Below are 18,801 nucleotides of genomic sequence, written 5' to 3'. Positions count from 1 at the left end.
TCCTGACCTTGGTTTCTTATAGTATAATTTTAAAATAGCAGCTAGACAGGTGCTGTTAAATCAGAGATGGCTGTTAAAATGCTGTTAAAGTCAGGTTATGTCATGCTAAAAACCCTCCAATGGCTTCCTATTTCTAGCAAAATGAAAGCTAAAATCTTTGCAGTGGCCTGTAGGGTTCTATGTTGACCTGGTCCCCTCTTAACTTCTCTGACCTCCGTCTTTTACCATTTACCCTCTACTCTGCCCATCTCCTTAGCCTCCTTGTTTTTCCTTGATCATGCCCTTTCATTTCTGATGTCTTCTGTCTGGACCTGCATGGCTTGTTTCCTCAATTCTTCTATGTCTTGATTCAAATTTTGCTTTTTTTCCCTTTCCCTCTTTTCTATTTTGTTTTCTGTAGCATTTATTACTAGATAACATATATATTTATTTTGCTTATTTGATGTTTCCTTTATTAACATTTAAGTACCACAGGGCAGAGATTTTTGTTTGTCTTGTTCACTGCTGTTTCTACATCTCATAGAACAATGCTGGCATACAGAGTAAGTGCTCAGGAAATGTTTGCTGAGTGAGTGAATAAATTGCCACAATACTGTGACGTGGGCACTGTTACTGCTTTCTTTCTGCACATGAAGAAACTGAAGGCCAGAGAAGTTAAATAATTTGCATAAGGTCACAACATTCTTACCCCGCCTGCTGAATGGCTTTATCTCCTATTATCTCACCATGTCTTCTTTACCTAGTCATAGACACTATTTTTATGTGTGTGTGATTATAATGTACATATTCAAGCTTCTGTGCCTTTCTTCTTGTTATTTCCTCAGTGGGAATTTTCTTCTTTCTTGCTCCCTACTTAGGTAGAACTTTGCAGAAAAAAATGGTGATTTAGAGAAGAGTCAAGGGTATGACGTTTGGGGAGGTGGAAGAATGAATGCTGTGAACTAAGGTCATATGGTGGGAAACACATGTAGTGTCAGGGAGCAGTTTGGCTAGAATGAGATTTTGTTTAGGGGTGTGATAGAAGGTACAGTTAGAGAAGGGGAGAGCATTAAGGCACTGTTACAGGGAACTTTGAGCTTCTGACTAAGGAGTGGGTGTTTTTATCTTGTTGCCCTTGGAAGGTTTTTGATCAGAAGAGTGATAATGCGTAACACTGCTTTTATAAAAATGTTTGATTTTGCTGTGGTGATAAGAATGGCTTAGAGTGGGAAGAAGCTAAAATTAGGAAGAAGATTTAGGAGATTATTATAGTGGTATAGTCCTGAAGTGAGGCAGTAAGGGCTGAAATTGAGAAGTGAGAATGGAGGGCCTCCTGGTTGGCTCATTCGGTTAAGGGTTTGACTCTTGATTTTGGCTCAGGTCATGATCTCATGGTTCGGGAGTTTGAGCCTCAAGTAGGTCTCGTCTCTTATAGTGGGGAACCTTTTGGGATTCTCTGTCTCCCTTTCTCTCTGCTCCTTCCCTGCTCACCATCTCTCTCCTTCTCCTATCTCAAAAATAAATAAACATTAAAAAAAGAACACAAAAACTTAAGATCCCCCCCCCCCCCAAAAAAGAAGTGAGAGTGGAAATTAAAGCACAGAGATGAGATAGTTAAAATATGGCTTCTAAAATTCAGATTCCTTATTGTGGTCTACAACATGCTACATGATCTTACCTTTCCCTATCTCTGCAACCTTACCTCCTGCCACCTTTCCTTTCATTCTCTAAGGTGTAGCCACATAAGCTGTTTCTTTTCTTTGAATGGGCTGTTTGTCTTCACTTCAGTGCCTTTTGGACTTACCTTCTCTTTGCCTTGAGTGTTCTTCTCTAAGTCTGGTTCCTTCCTGTCATTCAGTTCACAATTTAAATCACCTCTCAGGTCTTTCCTGATAACCAGGTTTAAAGCAACCTCCCTTATTGCTTCATTGTTTTTTGCTATCACCATAGTATAAAATCATTACTTGGTTTTAAAGAAAGAGTTTGCCTGGCATATTTTTTTTTTTCCTGAGCATATTCTTTTAATTTTTAAAATTATTTTTGGGGTGCCTGGGTAGCTCAGTGCACTGGTTAAGCCTCCGACTTCGGCTCAGGTCGTGATCTCTCAGTTCATGAGTTCAAGCTCTGGGTTGGGTCTCTGCTGACAGCTTGGAGCCTGGAGCCTGCTTTAGCTTCTGTGTCTCCCTCTCTCTCTGCCCCTCCCCCCTCATGCTCTGTCTCAAAAATAAATAAACATTAAACAAATCATTAAAAATTTTTTAAATTATTTTTTCTTAAAAAATTTTTAATGTTTATTTTGAGAGAGAGAGCGAGAGAGCACAGAAACGGGAGGGCAGAGAGAGGGGGGACAGAGGATCTGAAGCAGGCTTTGTGCTGACAGCAGAAAGCCTGATAGGGGCTCAAACTCAAGAACTGTGAGATCATGACCTGAGCCAAAGTCAGACAGTTAACGAAGTGAGCTACCCAGGGCCCAGAGAGAGAGAGAGACAGAGACAGAGAGAGAGAGAGAAGAGAGAATCTTAAGCAGGCTCCATGCTGCTGGTGTAGAGCTTGATGCAGGGTTTGAGCTTATTATGAATCTTGAGATCACTGCCTGAGCCGAAATCAAGAGTTGGTTGCTTAACCTACTGAGCAAGATCAGTATAAAGTATGATCGAAGGGGAGTATTTATGGCAGGAAATGATGGGAAATAAAAGATGAAGGGACTTTTTGAGACCACTGTGTGGGTTATCTTGAAAATCAGGACACCTCTCTCACTCAAAATAGATCAACATTATAAAAAAGCATGAGGAAGGGGCACCTGGGTGGCTCAGCTGCTTGACTGCCTGGCTCTTGATTTCGGCTCGGGTCATGATCTTACGGTTTTTGAGTTTTGGGCTTTGTACTGACAGGGTGGATCCTGCTTGGGATTCTCTCTCTCCCTCTCCTTCTTCTTTCAAAATAAATAAATAAACATATATGTATATATAAAAAGAAAATCAGGACAGTTAATGGACACAGGTTAGATGAAAAGAATTCATTTATTTAACAAACTTTGTATTGAAATAAAATTTCAGAAACATACAGGATCATTCTTTGAGGTGGGTGAGTAAATTTGCAGCAGTATGGTTTATTCATTCTTTACAAAGGTTATTTAACTTTAGCTGATCCTTATACCAGATTCTTTTCAAAGGAGAGGATAAAGTCCTTATCTTCACAATTTTACTAAAATTTTACCTACAGTGCTTCTTTATTTTTGGTGGTAGATAAACATAAAATTTACCAATTTAACCATTTTTAATAGTACATAAAATATTTACATCATTGTGCATCACTACCATCTGTCTCCAGAGCTGTTTTATCTGTCCAAACTGAAACTCTGTGACCATTAAAACCACTAATTTTCCATTCTCTCTTTTTCTAGGTCTTGGCAATTACCATTCTGTTTTCTGTCTCCATGAATTTGACTTTGCTGGGTATCTCATATAAATTGAATCATATATAAAATATTTGTCCTTTTTTGCCCCAAGCTCATTTTACTAAGCATAATGTCTTCAAGATTCATTTCTGTTGTAGCACGTGTTAGAATTTTCTTCCTTTTTAAAGCTGAATATATTCCATTGTATGGATATACCACATTTTGTGTATGTATTCATCAGTGGACATTTGGGTGGTTTCCACCTTTTGGCTACTGTGAATAATATTGTTATGAATATTGCAGTAGAAGTGTCTGAGTTCCTGCATTCAGTTCTTTTAGGTACACGCTCAGAAATGGAATTGCTGGATAATTTGGTAATTCTTTGTTTAACTTTTTGAGGAATCACCAATTGTTTTCCACAGTAACTATACCATCTTATATTCCCATTTGCTATGCACAAGGTTCTAGAATTGCTCCACTTCCTTGCCAACGCAAGCAAATTATTTTCTGTTTCTTTGATTATAGTCTTAATGGGTATGAAGTGGTAAATATCTCATTGTGGTTTTGATTACTAGTGTTTTGACAGGAATTGCATGAGTCTGTAGATTGCTTTGGATGGTATGGACATTTTAACAGTGTTCTTCCCATCCATGATCATGTGTACTACCACTTTTTTTTTTTTTTTAAAGTTTATTTTGAGAGGGAGAGAGAGTGCATGTGAGCTGGGGAAGGGCAGAGAGAGAGGGAAGGAGAGAATCCCAAGCAGGCTCTGTGCTGACAGCAGAGATCCTGATGTGGGGCTCAGACTCGTGATGAACTGTTAGATCATGACCTCAGCCAAAGTCGGACGCTTAACCGACTGAGCCACCCAGGCAACCCTGTACCAGGGTTTTTAAATCTAGTAAAATTTTAAATCTAGTAAATCTAGTAAATCTCTCAGTTGTCTTCTGGGTATAAGCAAAGGCTCTTGATAATATATCACTACCACTTAGTTTATCGCATGTTGATATAAATAGTAGTAGTAACTACCTTGTTATTAGAAGATTGTCATTAACTATTAAGTTATAATATAGGAAGCCACTTAGTTGGGATGACGGGCTCTAATTTTTCATGTAGATATTTTTTTATGATATGATCACCATTATAAATTATCCAAATGTTACATAATCTCTATCTGGAAGATGAAAATTATCATTGTATTTGTTTTCCTTGTTTTTTCTCCCAGTAGGAGGTATTTTTATTATATTTTCCAGTTTTGACCAGGGGTATGCTTAATAGTGGTCACCTTGCTTTTAACCTCTATTTGCTTTCTCCAGTTCGTTGATGCAGATGGACTTTAATGATACTAACGTAAGCCCTTCACTTGCTCACTTTAGCAGTCCCATAACCTCATGGTCACTCTGAATGGAAATATTTTCTGCTGTGGTTCACCTGATAAAAAGATGAGTCAAAGGGCGCCTGGGTGGCTCAGTCGGTTAAGCGTCCGACTTCAGCTCAGGTCATGATCTTACGGTTTGTGGGTTCGAGCCCCGCATCGGGCTCTGTGCTGACAGCTCAGAGCCTGGAGCCTGTTTCAGATTCTGTGTCTCCCTCTCTCTCTGCCCCTCCCCCACTCACGCTCTGTCTCTCTCTGTCTCAAAAATAAATAAACATTAAAAAAAAATAAAAAAAAAAGATGAGTGAAGTCAGTTACACTTTTGCATAAGATAGAATATCAAGTTTTAATTTTTCTCTAAAAGAAATACGTCATAGGGGCTCCTGGGTGGCTCAGTCAGTTGAGCATCGTACTCTTGATTTTGAACATTGTACTCTTGATGTTGGCTACTGTCATGGTCTCGAGGTTTGTGGGATCAGGCCCCACGTTGGGTTCTGCGCTGGCAGTGTGGAGCCTGCAAGATTCTCTCTCTCCTCTGTCTCTGCACCTGTCTATCAAATAAATAAACAGAAAACAAACTCATTCTCTTTAAAAATAGAAAAAGAAATACATCATAAATATCTCTAGAAACATGAAAGCCTAAAGCAGTTAACACTAAAAGCACTGAATAATGTGTTAATAGCTACATTAAAAAAATTGTTTTTAATGTTTATTTATTTTTGAGAGAAACAGAGAGTGGGGAGGGGCAGAGAGAGAGGGAGACACAATTTGAAGCAGGCTCCAGGCTCTGAGCTGTCAGCACCAGACCCAATGTGGGGCTTGAACTCAAAGACAGTGAGATCATGATCTGAGCCAAAGTCGGACACTCAACCAACTGAGCCACCCAGGCACCCAATAGTTACATTTTTAATCTAAGTACGGAGTCATTGTAAGGGTTGCCAAACACATCTGGTAATCTGAGCAATTATAATTGTGTACCTTCAGAGGAAGTGTGCAGTGACATTTGGTATCACTTTTTGGAATTAGCTAGAAAGAGTTGGTGTGCTCAATGCAAAATTTCTTCTGTCTTCCTGACAGTATATGTTTAAGTGACAGGCAAAATGTTAGCCTAAGCTTACAAACTTCAGAATGGAAATCTAGATGATAAGGAGGTGAACTCCTTAAAGAACTTTTTCACTTTTTATACTCTATGCATATTACAGAATCTGGCGCCTAGTAGGCACTTAGGAAACATTTGTGAAATGAAAGAATGTGAATGGTCAGTTGCTTTCAAACATTTATTCAATCGGGTAAAATGGCTTGTTCATTTTTGGTACCCCCCCTTGCCAGGCATTTAATTTGTCTCTTCCTCTGTTCCGCTAATCACTGGAACGTTTTTCTACATTACAAGACTTGTTGACATCATTTGTTGTGTCCTTTAATAATCCTTTGTCTCTTCTTTATCTTTCTTTAGTCTTCATTGTCACCTCCCCCCCCCCCCCCCTTTTTAAAGTTTATTTATTTATTTTGAGTGAGAGAGAGATAGGGAGAGGGAGAGTGGTAGAGGGAGAGAGAGAATACCAATCAGGCTCTTCATGATCAGTGCAGAGCCCAATGCGGGGCTTGAACTCATGTTCAAGATTATGACCTGAGCTGAAATCAATAGTGCATGCCTAACCAACTGCACCACCCAGGTGCCCCATCTTTTTCCCTTTTGAAAATAATTTTGCTGTTGTTTTAGAGGAGATTAGGTGGGCAAAGAGAGAAGCACATCTGACTAGTCCACTGTGTGTTCAGTTTTTATTAACATTCAGTTAACATTTTAAACATTAAAGTTAACTTTTTTAGAGAGAGAGGGGAGGAGCAGATAGAGGGAGAGAGATTCTATCCTAAGCAGGATCTATGCTGTCATCACAGGGCCCAATGTAGGGCTCAATCCTGTGAACCATGAGATCATGACCTGAGCTGAGACCAAGAGTTGGATGCTTAAGTAACTTAGCCACCCAGGTGCCCTTATTCAGTTAACACTTTAATATAAGCATTTTCCAGTTAACCAACATCCTTCTAAATTGAGGAAACATACCTTTAACTTTTACTGTTCCCTACTATTGGAAACTTGGGTGTTAATATTACTGTTTTGGTAAACCATAATAAAAATTTTGGTGCCTAGGGGCACCTGGCTGGTTCAGTCAGTAGAGTATGTAACTCTTGATCTTGGGGTTGTGCATTCAAGCCCCACATTGGGTGTGGAGCCTATGTTAAAATAAAGATTAAAAAAAATTAAATTTTTTTTGGTGCGTAAAACTTTAAGTTTCAGGGTGTTTCCTTAGGAGCAATACTTAGATATAGCTTCTTGGTTGGAGGATATGAACATTTAAAGAACTATTAAGTAAAACTGTACGTGTTTACTGTTGAACATTTGAAGAATGTAGGAATATTATAAGAAAATTGAAGTCAGCTTTAATCGCACAATGCTGTAATATAACCACTGCTTTAACATTTTGGTGTATTCCTTTCTAGAGATCTATAGTGTTTATCTTAAACGTTTTTATTTTTGTTAAAGTTTATTTATTTATTTTGAGAGAGAGCTAGCAAGAACACATGAGTGGGGAGGAGCAGAGAGAGAATCCCACGCCGATCCTGAGTCGGGGTTTGATCCCAAGAACCAAACTGTGAAATCATAACCTGAATTGCTACTAAGAGTAGGATGCTTAACCAACTGAGCCATGTAGGTACCCCTTCACATTTTATTTTTTATAAAGATTTTTTTTTTAAGATTATTTATTTTGAGAGAGACAGAGATAGCACAAGTGGAGGAAGGGCAGAGATGAGGGAGACAAAATTCCACACAGGCTCCGCACTGTCAGCACAGAGCCCGATGCGGGGCTTGAACCCACCAACTGTGAGATCATGACATGAGCCAAGTCGGACACTTAACCAACTGAGCCACCCAGGTGCCCCCAAAAAAATGAAAAAAAATTTTTTTAAATGTTTATTTTTGATAAGGAGAAACAGGGTGTGAATGGGGAAGGGTCAGGGAGAAAGGGAGACACAGAATCTGAAGCAGGCTCCAGGCTCTGAACTGTCAGCACAGAGCCTGACACAGGGCTAGAATTCGTGAGATCATGACCTGAGCTGCAATTGGATGCTTAACTGACTGAGTCACCCAGGTGTCCCAAGAAATGTGTGTTTAATTAGAGTGAAACTCTTGTCTTGTGTCTACAGTTAATCTCCTCACATTTTTTTCTTAAATTCCGTTAGGCTTTTGTCCCCACTGCTCCTGTAGAGTTCTACTTTGTGACCATTTATCTCTACATTGCTAAATCCATCAGTCATTCCTCATTCCACATGGTCTGTTAGCAGCTTTGCCACAGTTAATTACTTTCTTGTTCTTGAACCTAACCATTTTCCCACTTGCTTTTCCAGGACATCACATTCTCCTAGTTCTACTCTTGTCTCAGGGTCTGTCCTTCTTGCTGTGTGCTAGTTCTTCCTTACCTCCCTCCTTTCAATGTTAGAATGCTCAGGGCTCACACCTTGATTATCATCTTAAAAAAAACAACAACTTTATTTTGGGGCACCTGGGTGGCTTAGTTGGTTGAATGTCTGACTGTTGGTTTCATCTCAGGTCTTGATCTGGAGTTTGTTATATCGAGCCCTGAGTCAGGTTCTATGCTGACTGCATAGAGCCTGCTTGAGATTCTCTCTCTCCCCCCCCCCCCTCTCTCTGCCCCTTCCCCCTCATGCACGTGTGCACGTGCGCTCTCTCTCTGTCTCTGTCTCTAAATAACCTAAAAAGAAATAAATTAAAAAAAAATTCTTTATTTCCTACCGAGAATTGATAGGGCATTTGTTATGATGAGCACTGGTATTGTATGTAAGTGATGAATCACTGAATTCTACTCCTGAAACCATTATTGCACGTATGTTAACTAAGTAGAATTTATTTACTTATTATTATTTTTTTATCATTTATTTTTGAGAGAGAGCATGAGCAGGGATGGGGCAGAGAGAGAAGGAGACATAGAATCCAAAGCAGGCCCCAGGCCCTGAGCTGTCAGCACAAAGCCCGATGTGGGGCTTGAATGCACAGACCACAAGATCATGACCTGAGCCGAAGTCGGATGCCCAACTGACCGAGCCACCCAGGCGTCCCAACTAAGTAGAATTGAAATAACAATTTGAAAAGAAAAAAATAAAAAGAGGGGTGCCTGGGTGGCTCAGTCACTAGTGTCAGACTCAATTTCAGCTCAGGTCACGGTCTCATGGTGAATACATAGAGTCCTTAGTAGGGCTCCACAGGGCTTCCACTGCTTGGAATTCTCTTTCTCTCTCTCTCTCCCCCTCCCCCTCCCTCCTTCCCTCCCTGTCTCTTTCTCTCTCTCTGCCTACCCTGCTTGTGTGCTTTCTCTCTCTCTAAACAAAAAAAGAAAAGAAAAACTACAGAAAAAATAAGTTCAAAATAAGAAAACTTTATTTCCTCAGCTTTATTTAGTCTCTTACACAAACGTCTTTTGAATTTGTATCTTCAGGTTTGGCCTTTTCTCCTAAATCTGGACTCTTGTATTCAGTTACCTACCCAACATCTCCAGTTGGATGTCTAATAGGATTTTAAATTTGTCCAAAACTGAATTCTGACCTTTTTCTACCTCCAAATCACCCCCTTGGAGCAAGCAGTCACACGGTAGTCAAGCTGTGGTTACCCTGTCTTAATTTATTAATTGTGTGTGTGAATAGCTTACAGAAATGGCTTAGAATTAGAGGGCAGTTAAGCCTTGTGGTTTAGCATACTCAGAAAATATGTGTGATCTCATTTTCAATTGTTGTTCCTCTCTAACACTGTTCTTTAGCCTTAATGCTTCCTTGTTATCCCTCAAACACTCTGGGAAAGCCTCCATCTGCAGGCCTTTGCCTGGAATATTCTCTGAAATATGGCTTATTCTCTTCTTTATTCAAATGTCACCTTCTCAGTGAGTCCTTAACCACAATGTTTAAACTTATGACCCTTTGCAATGCTGCTAATCTCCTTTTCCTACATCATTTCCATAGCACTTAGTCACCATTTAACATATATATTTTTTATTTAATTTTATTTGTCTCTTCTCCCTATCCCCAGACTAGAATCCTGTATAAACAGTGGGCGGGACAGTGACTTTTATCTATTTTGTAGACTCTTGTATCCTCTGGTACCTATAAAAGTGCCTCACATGTGGTAGAGGTGACTCTTGAGTGTTAAGAACATAGCATAATGTTATTTAAAAAGTTAATGCAATAATACTTCATGCTCTTCCTTTCTGACGGGGGCTGGCACAATGGCTCCTGCAAGAAATGGTGGTGAGAATAAGAAGGGCCATTCTGCCATCAATGAAGTTGTGACCAGAGAATGCATTATCACCATTAACCAAGTGCATTCATGGAGTGGACTTCAAGAAGTATGCCCTTGGGATCTGCAGTGAGCATGGAGTCTGCTTAAGATTCTCTCTGTCCCCCTATCCCTTTCTCCCTTGCTCATGCTCTCTCTAAAAAAAATAAAAATAAAAAAATTTAAAAAAAGTGTGCCCTTTGGACCCTGAAAAAGACCCATAAATTTGCCTTGAAGGAGATGGGAACTCCAGATGTGTGCATTGACACCAGGCTCAGCAATGTTTGGGCCAAGGGAATAAGGAATGTTTCTTACCATGAACTGTGTGTGTTTGTCCAGAAAACATAGAATGAGGATTCACCAGACAAGCTCTGTATATTGGTTACCTTTGTTCTTGTGACTACTAAAAAAATCTGCAGATAGTCCACGTAGACGAGATTTATCTGCTTGCTGGTTGTCAAAGTTATAAGACCACACTTGCATGCGCATGCATGCATATACACAAGCCAAATGCAGTTTTAGAACATGACTAGAAATGTATCTAGAATAGTACTAATTCTTGATTTGGGGGGGTTCAAAGACAGTTTTAAAATTTTATGAAAGTGGGGCACCTGGGCGGCCCAGTCGGTTGGGCATGGGACTCTTGATTTTGGCTCAGGTCATGATCTCACAGTTTGTGAGTTTGAGCCCCCATTGGGTTCCATGCTATCAGCACGATCCTGCTTGGGATTCTCTCTCTTTCCCTCTTTTCTCTGCTCCTCCCCTGCTTGTTCTCTCTCAAATAAACTTAATAAAATTAAAAATAGCTTGCTTGCTTTCTAAACTTTATTTTTCCATTTACTTATAAAGTTATAGATTTATGGATGTATATAATTAGTATATATGTGTATAGTTTCTTTATTTTCCATGTTGTTTGTCTTAGTTTACAGAATTTAAAATTTTTAATGCAGTCAAATCTGTATTTTCTTTGTTTCTAAGCTTAGAAAATGGTTCTATCTTCTTCTCCTTCCTGCCCAGAGATTTGATAAATATTCAGTTTTGTTTTCTTTTAGCTTTCTCCTCAAAGAATGAAAGGGTGTGTTAAGACCATAGAGTTTAGGAAATCATAGGCTTATAGTTAGAAACTGAGGGCATGGAAGTGGCAGAGATTGTTCAGGGGGAGTGTTTAGCCAAAGAGAAAAGGCTGGGACCATGGGGAGGGCCTCAGAAGAGAACCAACAGGTAGGTAGGTAATTTGCAAATGACGTTAAAAAGGAAGTCAGTGGTAGGAAAATGAGAGAGGGACATAGCAAGAGTCCAGGAGTGATGCAAGTTTTAGGAGGAGTAGAGTGATCCGTAGTGTCATTTAGCTTAGGACAAAGATTGAACACCTAAGGATAATAACTGAAAAGCGGTTATTGGATGTGGCCACTAGAAAATCACTGGTGACCTTTAATAAGGAATATTTTAGTGAAGAGATGAAAATGCAGTACAACTCTTAAGGGTTTGGTAGGGAAAGAGATTGGGTCACACCTTATGGGATAGGAAGAGTTGAGGATTTTTTTTTTTTTTTTTTTAAGGGGAAGAGTTGAACGTATGTATAGAATGTGGAGATGTAGTTACAGGATAGGGAGATATTGTGGTTTGGAAAAAGGAATTAGTTGATTCTGTGAGCAGTTGAGGGTTCTAGGTAGGCTTAAGGATCTGGTAGGGAACTAGTTTTAGAAAGGAGAGATACCTTTTCCTTTAAGATGGATAGGGTGGAGATAAGTGGCTGAGGACATAGGACTAGGAGAGAGAAAATTTGGAGGTGATTATGCCTGATTGCCACTTTTTAGCTATGTGATTTATAATCAATGAACAACTTAGGTTTTAGTTTTCTTATTGTAAAAGAATATTAATGCTTGCCTTGACTGTTTTATAGAGAATGTGAGTTAAAAATGAAGAAAATATATGTTAAAATGCTTTAGAAACTTAAAATGCTATACAAAACTATGGCTTATTGTTAGTAAAGTGTTTTGAGAAAGGCATTTGCTTTTTCAAAGAGTATATAAAGCTTACTAAATCAAAATGTTTGAAATAGCAAGAAGGTGCTGAGGATTCTGGTGTTGTAGGACCAAAATGTGAGAGTCTTAGGCCTCTCAGTCTTTGTCTTCTATCTGGAAAGGTTTCTTTGCAAGTCAGGAACATGTTTTAATAAGAACTGCTGCTGCTATTAGCACTTGAAATCATTTAAAATGTTGATGGTGGGAATAATTCGTGGAAAATGTGTGGGAAGAAGTCTACCTAGAAACAACACAAAGTGAATTTTTCAATGGTTTAAGTTTGGGATGAAAAGGCAGAAATTCTGAATTTTCATGTGTGTCTTCTGCTTGTTCACTTCTAAAAATGTTTGAAAAAACTTTTGAAAAAACCTGAACTTCAAGTTTTTATGAAGTCTTAAAAGATTTGGTGCCTCAGATTTATTTGTGCTTAGCTTTTTTCCACCATTTTTCTGTGCCACCATAATGATGCACATGAATGTCCTGGCAGATGCTTTTAACAGTGTTAATTAACAATGCTGAAAAGAGAGGCCAACACCAGGTTCTTATTATGTCAGGCTCCAAAGTCATTTGGTTTCTAATGGTGATGCTGAAGCATGGTTACGTTAATGAACTTGAAATCATTGATGATCACAGAGCTGGGAAAATTGTTGTGAACCTCACAGGCAGGTTAAACAAGTGTGGAGAGATCAGCCCCAGATTTGACTTACAACTCAAGGATCTAGAAGATGGCAGAATACTCTCCCATTCCGCCAGTTTGGTTTCATTGTACTGACACCCTCAGCTGGCATCATGGACCATGAAGAAGCAAGACAAAAACACACAGGAGGGAAAATCCTGGGATTCTTTTTCTAAAGATGTAATACATACGTGCAAATAAAATGCCTCAATGGGGAACAAAACTTTTGAAAAAACTTCAAGTTTTTATGAACTCTTAAGAATCTGGTGCCTCAGGGCGCCTGGGTGGTTCAGTCAGTTAAGCATCCGACTTTGGCTCAGGTTATGATCTCATGGTTGGTGAGTTCGAGCCCCGCGTAGGCCTAGAGCCTAGAACCTGCTTCGGATTCTGTGTCTCCCTCTCTCTCTCCCCCTCCCCTGCTCTCACTCTGTCTCTCTCTCAAAAATAAATAAACATTAGGGGCGCCTGGGTGGCTCAGTCGGTTAAGCGTCCGACTTTGGCTCAGGTCATGATCTCTCATGCGTGTGAGTTTGAAACCCGCGTTGGGCTCTATGCTGACAGAGCCTGGAACCTGCTTCGGATTTCGTGTTTTCATCTTTCTCTGCCCCTACCCCGCTCACGCTCGCTCTCTCTTAAAAATAAATAAACATTAAAAACAAATTTAAAAACGAGAAAAATAAAGACAGGAAAAATGTTAATTTGACTTGATGATTATGAAGTTGTGGTGACCTGGGGTGCCTGGGTGGCTCAGTTGGTTAAACATCTGACTTCAGCTCAGGTCATGATCTCTCTGTCTGTGAGTTTGAGCCCCTCAGTCAATGAGGAGTTATGACTAAAGGATCAGAAGATACTAGTGATGAGGAGAGGATATATCTGGAACATGGGGTCCCATGGGGGGACCATAAAGGAGGGGAACATGGGGACCATAAAGGAGGATGATCATGATCTGGAAGCTGCAGTAGAGAGGCAAGTGAGTGCCAATCACTGCTGGCTCTGTGGGGGTATGGACTGCAGTAAAGAGAGAGCTGTGAGAAAATCTTGATGGGAGAGCCAGGTTTAAGTGAAGGTAAATAAGTAGAAGGAACATTGTTCAAAAAGGTTGAGGGAGTCTGGGATTTGGTAACAAGAGAATGATTATTTTCTTGGGCATAATGGAAAAGATTTGGGCAAGTGATATTATGGAAGGAACCAGGGCTGAGGATATTTAGACAAGAAAGGTAGATCACGGTGGGGATATTACTGCCTTTGCATGTTGGAAGTTTTTGATTGGGCTCACTTGCCTGAACTTTGACACAAATTATTTTGATACTGAAACTGGTTTAAAATATGTGACTTGATCGCATAGAGGTGATAAAGGCTTTTATAAAGTTAATGGTAAGGGTAACAAAGGCCATATTCTGGGTGAGAGATTTCATATCCTCAACAGAGTTGAAGTCCCTCGTTAGGTAAAGGCTCCCAGGAAGAATGTGGTCAAGGGCTGGTTGTGTCCAAGGATTCCCATGATGCTTGTAGAAGTGTTATAAGCCCATGCTGGGATGGATGTCGTGACAAGGATCATTTTAGAATAGAGTGATTGTCAGTTTAAAATTGAATGGCTTGTGTATGTTAACTGGAAGCAAATGGAAATGAATAACTATGGTTTTAGGATGTTGGGATATGGGTTAATTTTAAAATTTAATTTAGTATATATATATTTTTTGGTGCTGTGACTCGGATTGATTTAAAAATAATTTTTTTTAATGGTTTTTTTTTTTAAATTAATTAATTTATTTATTTTTGAGACAGAGCATGAACGGGGGAGGGTCAGAGAGAGAGGGAGACACAGAATCCGAAGCAGGCTCCAGGCTCTGAGCTGTCAGCACAGAGCCCGACGTGGGGCTTGAACTCACGGACTGTGAGATCATGACCTGAGCCGAAGTCGGACGCTTAACCGACTGAGCCACCCAGGCGCCCCAATTTTTTTTTTTTTTTTTTAATGTTTTTGAGAGACAGAGACAGCGTGAGCAGGGGAGGAGCAGAGAGTGAGAGGGAGACACAGAATCTGAAGCAGGCTTCAGCTGTCAGCGCAGAGCCTGACACGGGGCTTGAACTCACAAGCTGTGAGATCATGACCCGAACTGAAGTCAGATGCTTAACTGACTGAGCCACCCAGGTGCCCCTACTTTTTTATTTTAAAATGTGCTAGAATTTTTGAAAAAAATTAAAATTAAAGAGAAATGAATATGGATTTTTGGAGAGTTTTTTAATTAAAAAATTTTTTTAATGTTTATTATTTTTGAGAGGAGAGCACGCGTGTGTGAGTGGGCAAGGGGCAGAGAGAGAGAGAGAGGGAGACACAGAATCTGAAGCAGGCTTCAGGTTCTGAGCTGTGAGCACAGAGCCTGATGAGGGGCTTGAACCCACGAACTGTGAGATCATGACCTGAGCCTAAGTCAGATGCTCAACCGACTGAGCCACCCAGGTGCCCCAGGAGAGTTTCTTTATGAATTATGAATCTTGGTTGCGAGTGACCAAAAACCCAAACCAAATTGGCTTGAAAAGAGAATACTTTGTCTTAGGTTACTGAAAAGTCTAGGGAAAGCACTGACTTCAGGTATGGCTTTTGTAGTTTAGATGATGTTGATGATGTTACCAGGACCTAGTCTCTTTCCTTTTCTGAATTCAGATCTGCTCTCCACTATGTGTTGATTTGATCTTTAGGTTTCATATAGCAGTAGGGTGACTAAAATAGCTCTAGTTGTTGTCTTTCCAGTTCTGGTGTGGTAGAAAGAACTTCTCTTCATCCAATAACTCAAAAGTCCCATGCTTGACTGTCATTGACAAGATGAGTCCATCTTTGATCTAGTTATAGCTAGGGGAATGTGATGCCCTGATTTGCCTGTATCTGGGTGACTAGTATTTGTAGGTTTGGATCAGTATCTCTCCTGCTTTGGACCCCTTTATGTACAGAAGAATAGTCTTCTATGTCTGACTTTTCCTCTAGGTCTAGATTGCTTCTGTTTTAGAATAATCTGGATATCTGAGATTTTAAGTTAGTATTTCTACAACAAATGCAGTCATTACTGAGCTTTGTTAAAGACACAGTTGCAGGTACTTTTGGCAGTTCCTTAGATGAATAAACCTAGTTTTTGTTTTCAAGAAAGTGACGGGTTATTGGTGTATGTTATGCTTCTTTCCATCACAGGTGACAAAGAGATATTTGGATTTCTTTAAGAACTGGATGTTCATTTCACACATCCACATGGTAAAAGGGAGCCTGGAATGCCATAATTAACCCAGGATAAACAGTTTGGATCCACACCTCAGACAGACTGGAATATATGTAGTTAAGGAACTTGAGGAATCCGTTGAAGCTATAGAGAATATATTTTCTTTTTTTTTTTTTTTTAATTTTTTTTTTTTTTTCAACGTTTTTTATTTTATTTTTGGACAGAGAGAGACAGAGCATGAACGGGGGAGGGGCAGAGAGAGAGGGAGACACAGAATCGGAAACAGGCTCCAGGCTCCGAGCCATCAGCCCAGAGCCTGACGCGGGGCTCGAACTCACGGACCGCGAGATCGTGACCTGGCTGAAGTCGGACGCTTAACTGACTGCGCCACCCAGGCGCCCCGAGAATATATTTTCTTATAGCCTTTTCAGCATGTGAATTTGTCATTTTCCCCCTGCATTAGAGTTTCCTTTCCTCTACTCTCCTCCCTTACCCTCCCCCTCCTCCCCTCTCCCTCTCCTCTACCCCTTCCTCTCCACTCCTCTCTTCCCTGTCCCCTCTCCACGCAACATGGGCTTGAACTCAGGACCCTGAGATCGGGAATTGCATGCTCTGCCATCTGAATCAGCCAGGCGCTCCTCTATTGGGTTTTCTTAATGTCTCTTTTGGTCTCTGGTTATACCATTCCTGTTTCATTCATCCTCTGACTTCATCCTTTTCTTTGTATATGCTTTTCCTTACCTTGTGTCATCTCATGTATGCTTTCTGTTAGGTCCTTTTCTCTGGAAATGGCTCAGATTCTCTTCTTGATTCCTACCTATGCAAGTCCCTCCTACTGCTTCCCATTCAGTTGAGAGAGAGAGAGAGAGAGAGAGAGAGCATTTGCATCTAAGAGAATCTGTCATATCTGTTGGGCTAAGCTCTTAGCAAGCTCTTTCCTCCTAGGCTGATGGCCATTCTGCAGGATTGGTAACCTTTTGGGTCAGGTGCATGCCTGTGTGCCAGGGTTGTGTGGAATTTATATGGAGATTAGGAGATAACAGGAAATAAGAGGCCACAATACAGCTCCTTAACTTGCAGGGGGCTGTTGGTGGAGCTTTTACCTTAAGGGGGAGCTGTGATTTTGTTGATCAATCTGACAAGAACTAGATTATTTCGAAGAAGGCCGTTGTTTATGTCAGCAAGGGCATCCAGATAGGCTCCATGAAAGCACTAGACTTCTAAGAATGAGAAGATTTCTGTAGGAGGAGATTAGGGAGAATGATGTTGATAGACTATGAAGATAGGGAGAAGATGCTATAGTAGTGGAAATTGTAACTGCAAAATGTTCAGGTAAAGTATAGGGCATATAAGAAAGAAAGATGAATCCAGAATATTGAGGTCTTGTTTATGCTGAAGCTAAGGAGTGTAGGTGCAACCTGGAGGTCATTGTTTAATTGTCTTGAAGTTCTCACTAACCTTAAAATCACTATGAGAATTTACAAGTGAATAAAGTTCAGTCTAGAGAAGTGTTGTAATTCATTTCTTGCAGTTAAGATGGTATGACATTTGAATTTGAATTTTGTGACATTAGTATTCTGTTGTTAAATATTTATTTATAAAACTTCTGTGATTTAAAAAGGTTTTGATACAATTCACATACCAAAAAGTTAACCAATTTAAAGTACACAGCCAGTGGTTTTTAGGTGTATTCACAGTTGTGTACCCATTCTCACAGTCAATTTTAGAACATTGTCATAACCTCAAAAAGAAGCCTTATTCCCATTAGCAGTTACTTTCTATTTCCCCCAATGTTCCCAGCCGTGGGCAACTACTTTTCTACTTTGTATCTGTATAGGTTCATACAATGTGAGGTCCTTTGTGATTGAGTTTCATGTATCATAATGTTTTCATGTATTACCAAACATATATATGTATGTGTGTGTGTATATATATTCAAAATATAACCATATGTATATGTGTATATATATATATACACACACATACATATATGTATGTATATGTATATACATATATACATATATGTGTATATATGTATACGTATATATACATATATGTAACACATATATATACATATACATATATATGTATGTGTGTGTGTATATATATATACACACATATACATATGGTTATATTTTGAATTTCATTAATAAAAAAATTGTGGAAATTTGTTTTTTCTCCTGTTATATAAGTACGTACATAATACCCTATTTTGCCTTTTGCTTCACAAAGCCTAAAATATTTATTATCTGGTCCTCTACAGAAGAAGTTTGGAGCCCTTGAGTTAAAGCATTATCATTAACTGATAGCTATACAATGTTGGACATCAATGAACTTTTCTAGGTCTTTGTTTCCACATTTATAAAAAAAAGAGGGATTGAAGAAAATCTATATGGTATACCTTCCAAATCTAATATTCCAATAATAATAGTACCTTCTGTATTCACTTCATATGATAATATTTTGAATGAGAGCTTAGGCCAGTTTATAAAGTATGAAGAAATGTTCTACTACCCAAAATATGAAGAAATACTTTATTAATACTTGATCACAGAAGGTGAAGTGGTTCTGAGACACCTGGCTATACACATGCAGAGGAATGAAGTTGGACCCCTACCTCATACCATATACAAAAATTAATTTAAAACAGAACAGTGATCTAGGGGCACCTGGCTGGCTCAGTCGGTGGAGCATGAGCCTCTTGATCTTGGGGTTGTGAGTTTGAGCCCCATGCTGAGTGTAGAGATTACTTAAAATCTTCAAAACATATATAATCTAAGCATAAGCATTAAAATTATAA

The 18,801-nt window shown here is 39.5% G+C and overlaps 1 protein-coding gene and 1 pseudogene across 2 annotated transcripts in view; both read left to right on the top strand.

Annotated features, from left to right (window-relative positions):
* The window catches only part of MGA (MAX dimerization protein MGA), a 168,146-nt gene that overhangs the window by 18,013 nt on the left and 131,332 nt on the right, over positions 1-18,801 (top strand). The gene's annotated exons all lie outside the window — the stretch shown is intronic.
* LOC131516709 (small ribosomal subunit protein uS8-like) lies at positions 4,100-14,516 on the top strand (annotated as a pseudogene).

The sequence above is a fragment of the Neofelis nebulosa genome, chromosome 7, assembly GCF_028018385.1.
Source record: "Neofelis nebulosa isolate mNeoNeb1 chromosome 7, mNeoNeb1.pri, whole genome shotgun sequence".
NCBI lineage: Eukaryota > Metazoa > Chordata > Mammalia > Carnivora > Felidae > Neofelis > Neofelis nebulosa.
Note: the sequence above shows the minus strand (reverse complement) of the source record. Positions and strands in the feature narration are given on the sequence as shown.